The sequence below is a fragment of the Cyprinodon tularosa genome, unplaced genomic scaffold, assembly GCF_016077235.1.
Source record: "Cyprinodon tularosa strain WSP-4 unplaced genomic scaffold, ASM1607723v1 ctg41, whole genome shotgun sequence".
NCBI classification, from domain to species: Eukaryota; Metazoa; Chordata; class Actinopteri; order Cyprinodontiformes; family Cyprinodontidae; genus Cyprinodon; species Cyprinodon tularosa.
In genome coordinates, this window is record NW_024039130.1 from 561,643 (window position 1) to 576,372 (window position 14,730).

The window sequence follows — 14,730 nt, forward strand, 5'->3', positions numbered from 1 at the left end:
GCCTAATAATTGTGTAGTAGTGTAGGATAACATAAATACAGACCATATGAATGAATAAATATATGAATGAATAAATATATATATATGAATAAATATATATATGTAAATATATATATATATGCCAACCAATCACGAGCGACTTTACTTGTTTAAAAAGAAGTGGTTCCGTCCAATACTCAGTAAGAAAATTAAAGCCTGGCGTGGCCACGTGTGGTTTTGCTGCCAATCACGAGCGATTTCATTTGTTTGAGAATAGTGGTTTCAGCCAATGCTGAGTAGGTTATTCAAGCCAGACCTGGCCAGCCGCGCGGGTTTGCTGCATTCATATGCTAATTAGGGCCATTAGTACAGCTGATCGCTCTCCACATACGTCACGGTACGTTTTCGACAATTTGTGGCAGCCATGTCTCCTTCCGCGGCGGAGGGAGACATGGCTGTTGTTGGGCTCGCTGTCTGAATGACGGCGCGCACTGATACGAACAGAGAGAAAATAGGACCAATTGATAACGACGTGTGACTTTTTCCACTACAATGTTTTTGGGATGCGAAAATATCACTCTTTTGGACACATAATGTTTTGGGAAGAGAAACGTTTTATTTCGCTGTACCTAAAAACCTGCAGGACTACTTTCGGCTTGACCAAAACTGGACGATAACTCTGCTCACAGGACGCTGCCAGGGGTAAGTCAGTGTGATTGCATGCCGCTGGTGATCGGGATGCCATACAGATTCATGTCAAAAATACCGAACTATCCCTTTAAAGACGTGAGGTTAAGAGGAAAGGAAGAAGAAAGAAAGAAGTTTGAAAAGTTTTTGCACTGGTGTTCGGCACACGATCCATAATGCAAAACCCACAAAATCAACAAAAGGTAATTTTACCTTCTTAAAAATTTTTTTCACATAGTAAATTAATACGCTTTTCTAGATTCAGTTTTTTAAGAAAACCTTCAATTTGTCCTTTTTAAAAGGTCCAGAGAAGAACTACAAAAGGAGAGAAAGCGGAAAAAAGTTGATGAGAGGGCAAAATGTGAGGTAAGCTGTAGCTAAAATTCATCACTTTGTTGTTTTAAGTCATATAATTTGTATTACGGTATGTCCATTCACAGTGTACTTTTGTTCTATGCTTATTTTTTTTAGTCTGAAAGAAAATCAGGATAGAAGAATTAAAAGGGTTGAATCAGTTTTGATGTTATTTGGACTTGCATTCATCTTTCACTTAGAACATATCTGTATTTTTACAGACTCTGTGTGCTGATGACCACACCTATGCCAAAGGAGCCGAGGCACAAATTGAGGTTCATTTTTTTAATTTACACATAACTAGTAATTTTGATTTGTGTATCTTTATGTGCAAATGAGACTAAAACCCTAAATGATTTTTTTTATTATTATTTTTTATTAAAATTCATTATTTGGACAACTTTTTTTTATATCATTAGAGATGAAAGGATAAGATACTGAGAGATATAAAGTATTAATTATTGTTTAATGCTCTTCACCATGCAGGTAGAAAGGATACCGCCAATCTTACAGGTAAGATTCATTCATAATCATATGTATCATCCATTCTTCCTGTATGACAGTCTTGCAATGCACCTGTTTTTTAAATTTTTTTTTGTTTTTTTTTTTTTGTTTTTCAGATGCAGAGGAGAGGAGAGTACCCTCGTTACTACTGTGATGGCATACCTGGACTTTGCCGTTGGGGGCCAACATTGAATTCAAAGAAAATATAACTTGCTTTCCACAATCTGTCACATATTGTTAGTTTTTTTTGTGACATGCCATTTGAAATCGTTTCTGATAAAGAATATTTACCTTTTGACTTGTGCAGTCCTCCTTTTTCATAATGTGTTCTTTCAATATTATTTACATTTTTGAAAGTTCCTTTTGTTGTAGCTCAGTTGATTTACATCATTTAGTTTTCATAGAAATGGTGTCGTTTCCACAAAGTTACATTGTGGCTGTAATTTGTTGGAGAGACAGTAGAACCAATAAAGTAGTTGTAAATATATTGTAACAGCGTTGTTTAACAATTGGAAAATCTTGTTGGAAAATTTTAAATGCAAGCAAAGCTAATAACTTGCAATATACAATGTTTCCTATACATTTTTGAACAATGACTGGAATCAATACAAACTTTCTTTACAAACCTGACATACAGACAAGTTGTTTATGTTTTAACAGTTAGAATCAACTTGTTTTATGTAATAAAAAATAAGTTGCAGAAACATATTGTTCAGATACAAACATAAGATTAAACGAGCAAAGCGAAGGTGTAATCAGGGTGGAGGTGATGGAAGCTCAGGTGAGGAGCAGTTGCACACATCAAGCTGGACTTTATGAAGGGTGAAGGGAGGCACCTGAGCAGGTGATTGGCTGAGCAGGTGAGATGAAGACAGACTTTATTCAAAAAGGTTTTCATGTAGAAAAAAGATCATTCTCTGGTGGTTACCAGTACAGTGTCTACTGCCGGGATCAGAAAGTTGAAGATTATTGTCAAATGAACTTTCTAAAACCTACTTTCTGTGCGAGTCTTTCCAGGTTGAAGCTACATTTAAGGTTTTAATTAATCACTTTGGGTTTTGCTACAATTGGATATTCATGTTTTTGGAGTGCAGTTTATGAATTTATTGCAATTGATAAAATTACTATGGTATTTCTAAATGGAATAGTGGGACACCAGTCAGTTTACTAGTTGAGCTGGAGTCGTTATAGGAGACATTATGGTCAATAATGATAATAATTGAGCCAGGTCACCTGCAACCAAGTATACTCTAGTTACCGAATGGCACTTGTTAAATGTTCAAAAGTCCTTTGGTTCGTTTGTAAATTATATTCACAATGAGAATAATAGTAAAAAATATTTGGCAAATAAACAACAAAAGTGCACCGTGAATGGACGTACTAAGTTGGCCAAAATTGTCGACTAAATGTTTTACAGACCAAACCTCTTTTCCATCTAGTTCTTATTAAATAAGCCAAAGGCTATTATATTTTAGATTTTAACTTATTTATTTTAAGAGTACCATTCACAACATCAAAATATATTATTTGAACTTCAGCACCAGCATGTATTTGTTTATATCTGTTTTCTTAATCAGCGATGGACTGGGGATCTGTCCAGGGTCAGCAGCCTTCATGACCCCACTTGAGGATAATTCATAAAAATTAATGGATGGATAAATGTGCTCTTAATGTAATGTACATTTGTCTCCAAAATATTGATTTTATTTCTCCATAATGATTCCTTATTGTTGCTTATTTTAGATTGTTTGTTACTAATATAATTTTAAATAAAGATTTCAAAATAAAAAAGGGACATACCACGTGACAGACATACCACGTGACATATCACGTTTTGTAGCCATTTCTTTACTGTTTAATTAGTATTTTTAATGTTGAAAGTGTTCTTGGGTGTTTTGAAAGGCGTTGTCAAATAAAAAACGTTTTTATTATTATAATTATTATGAAACGGTCGGTACAGGAAATAGTGTCACTAGCGCCCCGTCAGTTCCGGAATGAAATGGTCCCATTTCCATATAAGGTATGAGACTGACAGTGGTCCGTCCCCACCCCTTTCTGTTTGCTGCAGCGAAGTGTACTTCGCACGGGTTGCAAATTGTCGGAAACTGACGAAAATCAGGCAGATCTGCGGGAGTTTACGGGGGTTTACGGGGACGAAAATCTCACTTTTCATGCAGTGCCTGCCTGTGAAACACCATTGAAGCAGTCTGATACTTTTCCTTTGGTCTGCTGAGAAACCCTTGGTATACATGCCATCTATGCTTATGTTATCTTAATACCAACCATCTAACTACACACCATTTAAGAATATCTACATCCTTCCTTGGAAACAATATTTGCAAAAAATACCCTGAAAGGCTCTGGGAAGCACAACAATGACAGGTATTTATCTGGCCTCAAATTTCTACAGATATATGTCTAATCTAGCATCTATGGCAGAGGTCTGCAACTTTTAACAACCAAATAGCCATTTTGTCCTGAGTCAGGCTAAGTGAAAGTTGTTTAGAGCAGCAAAATACTACAACACAACCTATTATTTTTATTAAATATCTACGATAGGAAATCTGTTGCCATCTTAAAAACAAGTGTTGTTCATTTGTATTAGGTTTTAAGATAAGGAAACATAAAACAGTTAATAAAACTGAAACCTGGATGGTCTTGCATGGATGTTATTTGATGTGAAAAACAATGTGGATAATAAAAAAAAAAAATCCAAGCTAATAAAAAGAAAAATAGCTCTGAAAACATTAGTTCTTGTGCTTTTAATGTAAATCTGTTAGAATTATTTATACTTAAATATTATGTAAATATTCTTAATAAAAACCACTAAAGCTTCTAAGACTAATATTTGTTCATTTAGTAAATTGTTTAGTTTTTTTTATATAATTTTTGTACACTATTAGGAGCCGTTGTAGAGGACCAAAGAGCCGCAGGTTGCATGCCCCTTATCTATGGGATGTTAGAAAAACATGGACATCCAACCTTCCTGTTGACAGAACCTAAGGCTCTAGAACATCAGGCCTTGATGGTTGGTGTATTAAGCATTTTTGATTTATTCCTACCTGGCTCAATACAGTTAATCACTTTATGACATGATTTTAGCATCTTGAAGAATAGACACACCTTAAAGTTGCAGTCCCTTACGGACTAGCCTCTAAGGACTACCCTTAGAGGATACCATAGGGATGCTCAGGCAGCAAAAGAGTCTAGCCCATAATTTTAGGCAGGTGGTCATAATATTATGAGTGATTTGCACTTTCTTTACTCACTGGAATGTTTTATATATCTCAACAGTGGATGCTTCCGCACGTCCAAAGGAGCATAGTTCTACACCTGTGCCAAGTGTCTAATCCCTGTGAAGACCTTTGCACTGCTTTGTTATGCATCCCAAATCTCAGCACTTGTAGCATTTACAACCTCTGCTTTTCATCATAGCACAGAGAGTGATTGGGTATGTTTGCAGATGCACTCTGCGTTAAGACGTCTTGCATGAATGTCAATTTTGTTCTCTGTTATTGTTGTGGGTTTATTTGAGTGCTGGGCCATGTTCTCGGGTGTGTTCACCTGCAGCTAGGTGTTTGTGAATGTGCATGAGCCATCAGAAGCCACACATACCCACACACACCCACACACATCTCTATTAGCAGTATAGCAGTGTTAACAGTGTTATGCCATGCGTGAACTTCTCCACCTTTCCTTCATATCTATGCAAAGCTTGGGTCCTGTCAATCAGTCACCTTGGTGACACAGAGCCCCACCTCCCCAATTAGAGCTGACAGGGCAGGATTAGGAGGGGGGCGGGCCCCCTCCGACCTGCCTACGTGTCAATCACGCGCCGGGCATCCGCGCGCCTGTTTACTGTCAGATCCCATCTCTGTCTGTCAGGCTGCACTGCAACCGTCGCCCAGGGAGGGGGGGAGGACGGTGGTGGGAGATGGTAAGAAGGTGGCGGGGGGTGGAGGAGATCTGATCAGAATTAACTATGCTTCCCCCAACAGACCGGCCGTGCTTTTAATTCATGAAAGGGCTGAGAGCAAAGTGGGAAGAGAGAGGGAGTGATGGAGGGAGGAGAGCATTTAAAACCCAGAGCAGGGTCTCCTTTAGAAGTTTTCAGAGTGATGTTTCTTCTCTCGCTGACAATCACTATTCTTCTCCCGCTAACTTTCTTCTCCATCTTTCCATCCTACTTTGACTCCTTTTCGAAGGTGTGCCTTGTGGTTTTCGCCAACCTCCCTCTCCCCTGAAACAGTTTTTGACCTTTCTTTCGAAACTGTTTTTCAAAGCTGTGCACATTCATGTTTTTGTGTATTTTCAGTTCGAGCGTTAAGGTCAATTTATTTAGTTTTGCACATGCTCATGCAAATTTGTGTCTCTGTTCCAGTAGGTGTCTGGGGGTTCGGCTTCTGTCTGCGCACCTACAGTGTGTGAATGCATAATGCTGTTCTGACACTAAAGCTGCGTTCTGTGTTCACACAATCCTAATGGCTGTGCGATTCTGTGTGTTTCTTCTCTTCTCAGACTCCCAGGTGGTGGGCAAACTTTGACCTTGGTGCCCTCTCTCTAATCCTTCAGCAAATGAGGGCTGCATGGGGCTGAAAGGGTGGTGTTTGGGGGTCTGCACCGAGCCGCAGTTTTAGGATTAGAGGACCAGAGTGGAGGTCCAGGGGTTATGAGGGATGAAGAGGAGGCAAACAATGGATTGTAGGTAAAAAAAGGAGGGATATTGTCAGCATTGTCTCGGTCACCAGTGGTCTCATTACGACAGCAAAGGAGGTTATCTTGTTTGCTTCTTTGTCTTTACTTTGCAGGATCAAAGTGTTCATATTAACCATTATATGCTGAAGGTATACATTTTACCTTCTATAGCGCTTTGCAAAAGCATTAACATTCTTTAGATTATCCTCTTTTGGATAATAAACCTCAAACCACAATTTTTACTTTGATTTTATTTGATAAACCAGGTTAAGATTGGAGGTGCATGTCTTTGATTTCATGTCTCTCCCAGCTTTGCACTTCTTCAGTTCTGTCAGACTGCATGAAGAGCATATGTGAACATCTGCATTCAAGTCTTGCCACACATTCTTGATGGGTTATAAGGCTGGACTTTGAGTTGTTTTTTTTCTAAAAGACAAATATACTTGATCTGAACCACTCCAATGCAGTTTTGACTGTGTTTAGGGTTACGTTTTTGCTGGATGATCTAGCTCTGGCCAAGATTCAAGTAATATGTTGCTTTTAACAGATCTTCCTCTAAGAACATCATGTATTTAGCTCTATCCTTCCCTATCTAAGCTATCCAGTTTGCCTGGAAGAAAAACAGCCCCTAACCGTGTTTCTAGAATCATGTTTTAGTGCGGTGATGTTTTCAGCCTGATCTGTAGTTCTAATAAAAAAAATATATTAAAACAAAAAAATGGACTCTGTCTCCCAAGTTTGAAGATGTTTTGCTTCCCATCCAGGAAGCTTTCTCCATTCAAAATGTTTGGAGTAGTGTTGAGTTCCAAGTTTTATACAGTAGCCCAACAAAAGCCTTGTTATGGCTTAGAAAACATGCAAATTGAACCGTAAACAGGTCCACTCCTTAATAATGGGGAGTCGTTGAGGTCGATGTTGGCCTGGCTAAACGGACGTGATATTTTGATCACCTGACCTATTTCTAGGTGGGTGCTCTGTCCCCTAAGAATCCCATGGCACTTTGGAAAAGTGGCGATTTATGAAGTCAATTCAATCTGATAATAAAGTCAGATTCAAAGTCAAGTAAAAACTTTTCAATTGATCCTAGTTATGGATGAGAATATAGCAACAGAGGATGGTCACTTGCATTGCGTTGTTGACTTTGCAACAACTGCTGAATCAAAGCATGTCCAATCCAAGCAAAGTGGAGAGGAAATCTCCGCTTAAACAGGAAGAAACCTCCAGCAGAACCAGGTTTAGGCTAAGAACTGTAATACTGACCAATTGGCTGTGTTCCTTGGCCTTCGTGATACTTTTGATATATTAATCTTCTCCAATGAATCACTAAGGACTTCTAAGAACAGACGTATTTCTATAGTTTTAGATTAAACACATGAGACTGTGTTTATTATTTAGGCAGCTTCTGTAGACAATTGCTGCGGTTTAGGAGCATCGGTATAAAGTGTGGGGTTGATACCAACGTAAGCCAGAGTTTTATTTGTAAAAATATTAGTAATCGTGTAAATATAAAACTCTTTATGTGAGCGCTTAATTAAATCGGACAGAGTCTGTAATAATGCAGGGAAGCAGTAAACACCTTCCCCTCCGATTTCTAAACACATCTTTTACATTGTGTTTATATGATTGTCATGTTGAATTAATAAATGTCAGTTTTTCCGCCTCAAACTGTTTGTCAGCTTTCACCCAACAGGCCTCTGACAGATATACGTGTACCATGTCATTTCTGCTGATACCTGCGCCTTCCCTGCACTTGTCGGTACCAGACGTATGTGGGTTGAACATGCCTTGTGTTTGTGTTTGCATTAGCGATGCGTTGCAGGGCTGTGTCTCAGAAGCTGCTCAGGTGTCTGCCGAAACGACCTCGCTGCAGGGAACAGGCTATCAGGCTGAGAGGGAGGCTATCATGTTAATTACTTTACACACACCCTGCCAGCCAAGCGTGCAACACAACCGCTGAGCTCACTCACTCATCCTCTTGCGCGTGCACGCACAAACACACACCCATCCCTGCCGTCTTTCTTTCATTTTGTCGTCTCTCTGTCTTCCTGCTCTCTCTGTTTGAAGGCCTTGGACATCAATTCCCCTTTGCTTTCAAGAAAGATTGTTTTATATTCTAATAAATTCAACTCTGTCCTGTGAAATTAATTGACATTCATTCAATGCTTTTTAAATTCCACCGAGGCCGTTCTTTTGTTTCGGGCTGTCAGAGAGCTGCAAAGTGAGATTGGACTAAATGTTTTGTCATCTCACACTCCAGGGTACGCTGCTCCAAAGCGTCAGTGCCTGAGGTCAACTTAACCTCCTCTCTCATTCTCTGTAGAGCTCAGGAACCGACGGGGGTTTGAGGGAAGAATCATGATCAGAAACTTGGGTAAAGGAAATTCTTCTCCGGCAGCCTTCATATGTTTCATTTGGACCATTTTTTAATGTCAGAGTCAGGAGAAGTCCAGCGCTCAGAGGCCGGAGGAATAAGGGAGCCGTATTGGCTGGGGCAGGCTGTTCCCTGTAGTTAAATGATGCTGGCAAGCAGAGGGATTGCTTTGGGAAGTTGTCATCCATCATGATTTTTAGAACGACTCTAAGCAGCTCTCTGCGTTTGGGGTTATGGTCTGGGATCTTTGATTGATGTCTAAGACTTGTTGTGTGTGTTGGGAGGGAGGAGTGAAAAAGAGACAGCATGTGCGCTTCTTGGCTGAAAATAAGTAATGATCCCCCTGCAGTGAAGATCGATCCTCGCTAAGTTTGCAAAATTTTTGTTCTTCTTTGTTATGGGAGCTAAAGAACAATCTACAGGTTGAAGTTCATACCGTATGACTGACCGTTTGGTTTGTACTTATTTGTCTTTAAACCTGTGTTTCTAACAAATGACTGCTGCCTGTGCGCATCCATTTTATTTGATTTATCTTGCTGTTTCCCTTGATTATGCATGAACGCTCATGGAAAAGTCCATGAAAATCAATTTTAGAAGCAGCAGGATAGTTGCTGTTGCATCTTAAAAATGTGATTTTTTTCATAAAACTTTTGTCTCAAATTGGATAATATTTGAGTCAAGTATTTCTGAAAACTCTTTTTCACAAAGTTGGTACCTAAAACCTGCTCGATTAAATCCAAAACCTATTTTCAGCTGTCTGTAAAAGTCTCTAAATACTTCATGGTGGGATATTTTTTCTTTTATCCCTCTTATTCTATTTAATGTAGTTAAACTGGCAGTGATCTGACCTGATTGTGGTTAAATAATGTGTTGATTTACAATGTTTCACACAAAGCCAGTTTGTGTGAAACTGGCTTTGTGAAACTGGCATAGTCTTGTTATATCACCTTTCAAATTCATACACCAGTAGCTCATTTTGATTACATATAAAATTACCGCAGCCTGCTGGCATATTTTTTTATTTTTGTCTTTTGTCTTTACAAATTTTTTTTGTAAATAAACCCCTCTGTGTATATTTAGCAACACCACATGAGTGGAGGTACGATTTTGAGCATGAGAACAACTGATAAACAAGGAAGTAAAGGGGCTAAGCCAGTTAGAACCTCCCAGCAGAGGTTTTAAAGGAAAAAGGAAAAGTCCAAGAAACAGTATGAAAAAGCACAAACAAATATAGTGCTTGGAACACAACATAAACTTAGCTGTTCTCTGAAGCAGGAGAAATTCAGATGATGCTGTGGAGTTGATGGATTCGTTAGTAAAAGCTGCAGTTTTCTTTCACAGCTGCTAGAATCCAGATGACAAATGAAGAAAAGATTGAGTTTAGGTCTCATCAACAATGCACCTCCCAGATTGTAACCTTTTTATGCGTTTCAATTGTGTTATTTCCATTAAGATTTTAGAATATATGTGTTTTGTTTTATTTTTTTCACCGAAATATTTCTAACGTTGATGCTTTTACTTTGCGTTTGGTACGGAGGACCAATTTCTTTTCCCTTGATGCCCTGCTATGAGGCTTTGGGGTGGATTGACTAGAACATGGAGTTTCTGTAGAATGGGTTGTTCTCTCACCATGCGTTGGTTCACTGCTTTAATAGCTGATGACTTATTTCAGTGGATGTGGATGGACACTTTTTTTTACCAATCAGGATCCGAGTTTGTTTGCAGGCAGGTAGGCAGAATTTGGTACAATAGCTCAATCGCAACAGTAGTTGTGTTTCCATTCTAATTGTGTGAAAAACTATGTTGATATTCTACTAATTTTAAAAATGCAAAGTTTCTCAATTGCAGTATTTCCATCAAATAACATCTACTATAAAAATTGCACGTGATACAGTTTTTCATGCGATAACTCTAAAGACAACATGGCAGCGGCGGATGTAAACCCATGAGATCTGCCTATATTTCACGGCTCTAGGTGGCATCATCACCCTCCAACTACTTTTGATCTTCGTCTTACATAAGGTAATAATAAGGTAAATAAGGTGAAGTTACAGATCACGTGATTCGTATGATGTGTTTCCATTGCAGTTTTGAGAAATATAGGGATTTTGATACGACTGAAAAACAGCCTCATTGAACTTTTTCTTTTTTATCAATTACAGTTTGCACATTTTGATGGTTCATGGAAACGCAGCTGGTGACAGTACGGGTCACATGACGACAATAAACACAGTATACATTGTTATATACATTGTTAAATTTGCATGTTCATAAATGTTACAGTTATGTAAAATTTTACAATGTATATAAAAATATATGCAGAAGACGGACAACTCAAATGTTTTATTATTTTACAGCTGTAAGGAATTGCAGGACAGTCAAGCTATTTGAAGAAGCTGTGTCCTTTTCCTCCATCTAGTTTTTTGATAGTCTCGCTCTGATCATCTGTTTGTTGTCTGGTTAAGGTGTAGGAATTCTATTTAGACTCAAAATGGTTGTAAACAATATCAGAGAGGGTGCTTAGTGTATATTACCTTATTTTATCATAATCAAATCATTTTCTGTCTTTTTTTGTAGTCATATAGTACATTGGGGAGTGGTGGCCTAGTGGTTAGAGCATTGCACAGAGTTTCTGAGTTTAAGTCCCACTCATTTCCACATACTGCAAATCTGGGTCCCTGAGCAAGACCCTTAACCCAGACTGCCACACAATGGCAGCCCACTGCTCCCCAAGGGGATGGGTTAAATGCAGAGAGTAGATTTTCCCATAGTGGGACAATAAAGCGATTTATATATGTATATATTTTTTTCTTACAACATGACTATGTGCCTTTAAATGTGTCAAGAGAGCAGAAATCCAAGGTGCTTGCTTTTAACTGGATGTAGTATACGTCATACATCCTCTGGAAGAATCCAGCATTTTTAATGCAGTCTTAAAGAGTTAACATATGTCAATCATATCTATAATGCATATAAAACAGTTTTGCCTGGAAAAACTGTATTCGCATGATCACAACAGTCTTATCAAACATGCTTTTAAAAAAAGAGAGAGCCAGTTCCAAGGATTCGCTTGTTATAAACATACAATTACCAATTAACTTTTATAAACAACAGAATTTGAGCTCTTGCATTTCTTATATCGAGCTTTGAAGAGTTACAGCAAAGGATTGAATTTAAAAAGAAAAGGATCAAAGATGAAAATAAGGCACCAAGATGGTAAACAAGACCTGGAAGTAGGTGGAGGTGAGCGGGGAGCATCTTGGTCCAAGGAGGTGGGCTGATGGCGTTACATGCTCAATCAAGCTGTGTGAAGACGGTGTAATTAATCCATTGAAGATGTCTGATTGCGGATGACTTTGGGAATACTGGAGTGAGACGCTGGACCTGAGGGGAAAACGGTGGGGGAGGGCAGCAAGGAACAAGATGGATGCAAGGAAGCAAGGAGAAGCAAAAGCGGAAGGGCGAACGGAGGGAGAAAGTGAGATTAATTGAGACGAGGGAGATGCAGCAGCTTTTAAATGAGAAGGATGAATTTCAGTGACAATGTTGAAAGAAGCTAGAAAGTAAAAGAATTGATCATGTCCAGGTTAGGTCGCACAATCTCTCACAGGGGGATCAAGACCACCTCCAGAAGTTATAACATGATGCTGCTAAGTCATCCTCCTGGTTCTTATTGCTAAAACGCCTCCCTGTGAGATAAATGGATCTCTAAGCTGCTCTAATGCTAACATGCTTTTAAGGCTCTATTAGCTGGCAGAGGTTTGCTTTTATTTAATGGACTATTAATTTGTTTGAATGCACTTGCTCCTAGTAAAGCTTTAGCAGTGGCTCCACCTCAGTTTCAGGACCACATGCATTTTTTCATTTTGGAGGATAACAATTTAATATCTAATTAACCTTGATAAAGCTAATCACTCATCAGGGAATTAAAGTAAAAACTCATAATACTGATATGTTAATTTAGTTAAATGTGTTTTTCTTTTCTATTCATATTTATCGTTTTATTTACTTTTCACAGTTTGTGTTTTATGGCAAAGCAAGAGTTTGTATTTTTCGACTCAAAAGGAAAATGCAGGGAGCTTTTTCAAGATATCACCTCACACATGCAAGTGGAAAGTGCTGACAATAGTTTGACACCTTAAACACTTGGCTTCCTTCATGGTGAATAAAACAGAGGTGGTGAAGTAAAATACAAAAAAAGAAGCCTTCCATCTTTTTATAGCTCAATTCATATCGTTGAACATTCCCTTTGAAACGCTGCTGTTTTTGAATAGTTGCTTATTTAGCATATCGCTTCCTTGCTTTAAAATGAAGCAACTTCTGATGTTTGGGTTGAAAAAGACTGAATTACACGCACTTAATTTTGCAAAGAGGCTTCTAAATAGGAACAAATAAGATCTGATTAAACATGCTTTCAAGTTTAATTTAAGTGTTTACATTCATAATATATAAACCCTGTGACAATTACACCAATTATAATAAATACAACCCTACATATGAGCATGCTGAGGGACAGAAGGAGAAAAAAAAGCTACACTTCTTTGCAAATTGTTTTTTTAATAAAGAACTTTAATTATCTACTTGTAATCACTGTAGTGTTTGATGTTTCCCCTTGGTTTACAGCTTTGGAGATGAGGGGTGTGCAAACAGAAATACTTAAAGGAATCACAGTGTTTATGACGAGGATCGCAAAAGCTACACAACACTTCTGCTGCGTTGATACGAATGTTAAGCAAAAACGGATGACGTGATTTAAATTCTATTCAAAATAAAAGGCACATAAGCTAAATTTATTGTATTTATTAATAATAAAATGCTTATAAATTTATCTAAAACATTAATGTTGATAGTCGCAGTTTAAAGTAAGAGTAAGCATGACTGATAAAATCCTTGGATGTTAGTATTGTGATTGCGTGATTGATTTTTAAAAGTCTTGTCGTACTCAGTTATTTCCTCTGTGTTAATTATTTCGCATTCCCATATTAGCTTAGTTCTTTTTTGTGTGTTTTAGATTAAAGTGAATTTATTAACAAATGAATTCTAATTCTAAAATTATATGTGTATTTATAAAGAAATATGTTTTCTCAAAACGTATTTGTTGGAAAACTGATGTTCTTGACTCCTTGAACTGTGTTAGTGGAGGATTTGAAGACTAGGTACGACATTTTGGATGGGGTTTTGCTCACCAGGATTAATTAATTTATGATGTTCCTCCCTGGATATTAAAACTAGGGCTGCAACTAACAATTATTTTGCAAATCGATAAATCTGTCGATTATTTTTTCGATTAATTGATTAAGAATCAGATAGCCAAAGCTTCCTTAAATATGATTTTTAAGAAAAATAAACCAGATGAAGATAAAATATTTCCACTTGAGGAGTTCTGGATAGATCATATTGACAGATAAAAAAGTTTTTTTTTCTTTAATGAAAAATGCTTGTATTTTTAATACAATTTTGGTATAATTACTGCTCTAGATAGGTTGCTCTGTCAGCTTAAGTCATGTTTTACAATCTCTATACTCCAGTTAACGATTATTTCAAAAATTGATTAATCACGATTAATCCTATTAATTATTTCAGCACCAATTAAAAGTTAAAACTGCTTGTTATATGCATTGCTTACTCCATATCATGCTCTGGCGTTCTGTAAAGTAGTTTTAATAATGAGGATAGTATACTGGAAAAATTAAGGGAAAGAAGTAATAAGAAATAGGGAAACTGACAAAAGAAGAGCACAGAATGATCTATTAGATTTAAAGCTCATTAAAACAGAACAGAACAACTTGGAAAAACATAATACTAGACTAATGTAATCAGAATATGGAAAATATTTCACTGAAATAGAAACAACAAGAGATCAATGTTTTAGACAAAACTTAGGCAATTTACAAAAAAAGTACAATAACACAAAATACATGTGCATGTTCATGGTGTAATGTTTGTATAAAAAAAGACCTACTGTGTTCATCTCAAACACCCTTGAAAGCTCAGAGCTGAAGGTCAGCACTTGAACCTCATTTAAAATCCAATTTACAGAACAGATCCAAACCAATATAATCACTGTCTTATTACTTATGGACTGCACAGTACATTTGTCCACTTGCTGTCATCTTCCAGTAAAGATAAGACAGAGAATG

At 37.5% G+C, this 14,730-nt stretch overlaps 1 long non-coding RNA gene across 1 annotated transcript; it reads left to right on the top strand.

Annotated features, from left to right (window-relative positions):
- Positions 1–755: 755 nt before the first annotated feature.
- On the top strand, positions 756–1,718 carry LOC119792125. The gene is made up of 5 exons (XR_005281942.1): positions 756–869; positions 969–1,032; positions 1,242–1,295; positions 1,507–1,533; positions 1,641–1,718. It is a non-coding gene; the product is annotated as an uncharacterized LOC119792125 (long non-coding RNA).
- Positions 1,719–14,730: the final 13,012 nt, after the last annotated feature.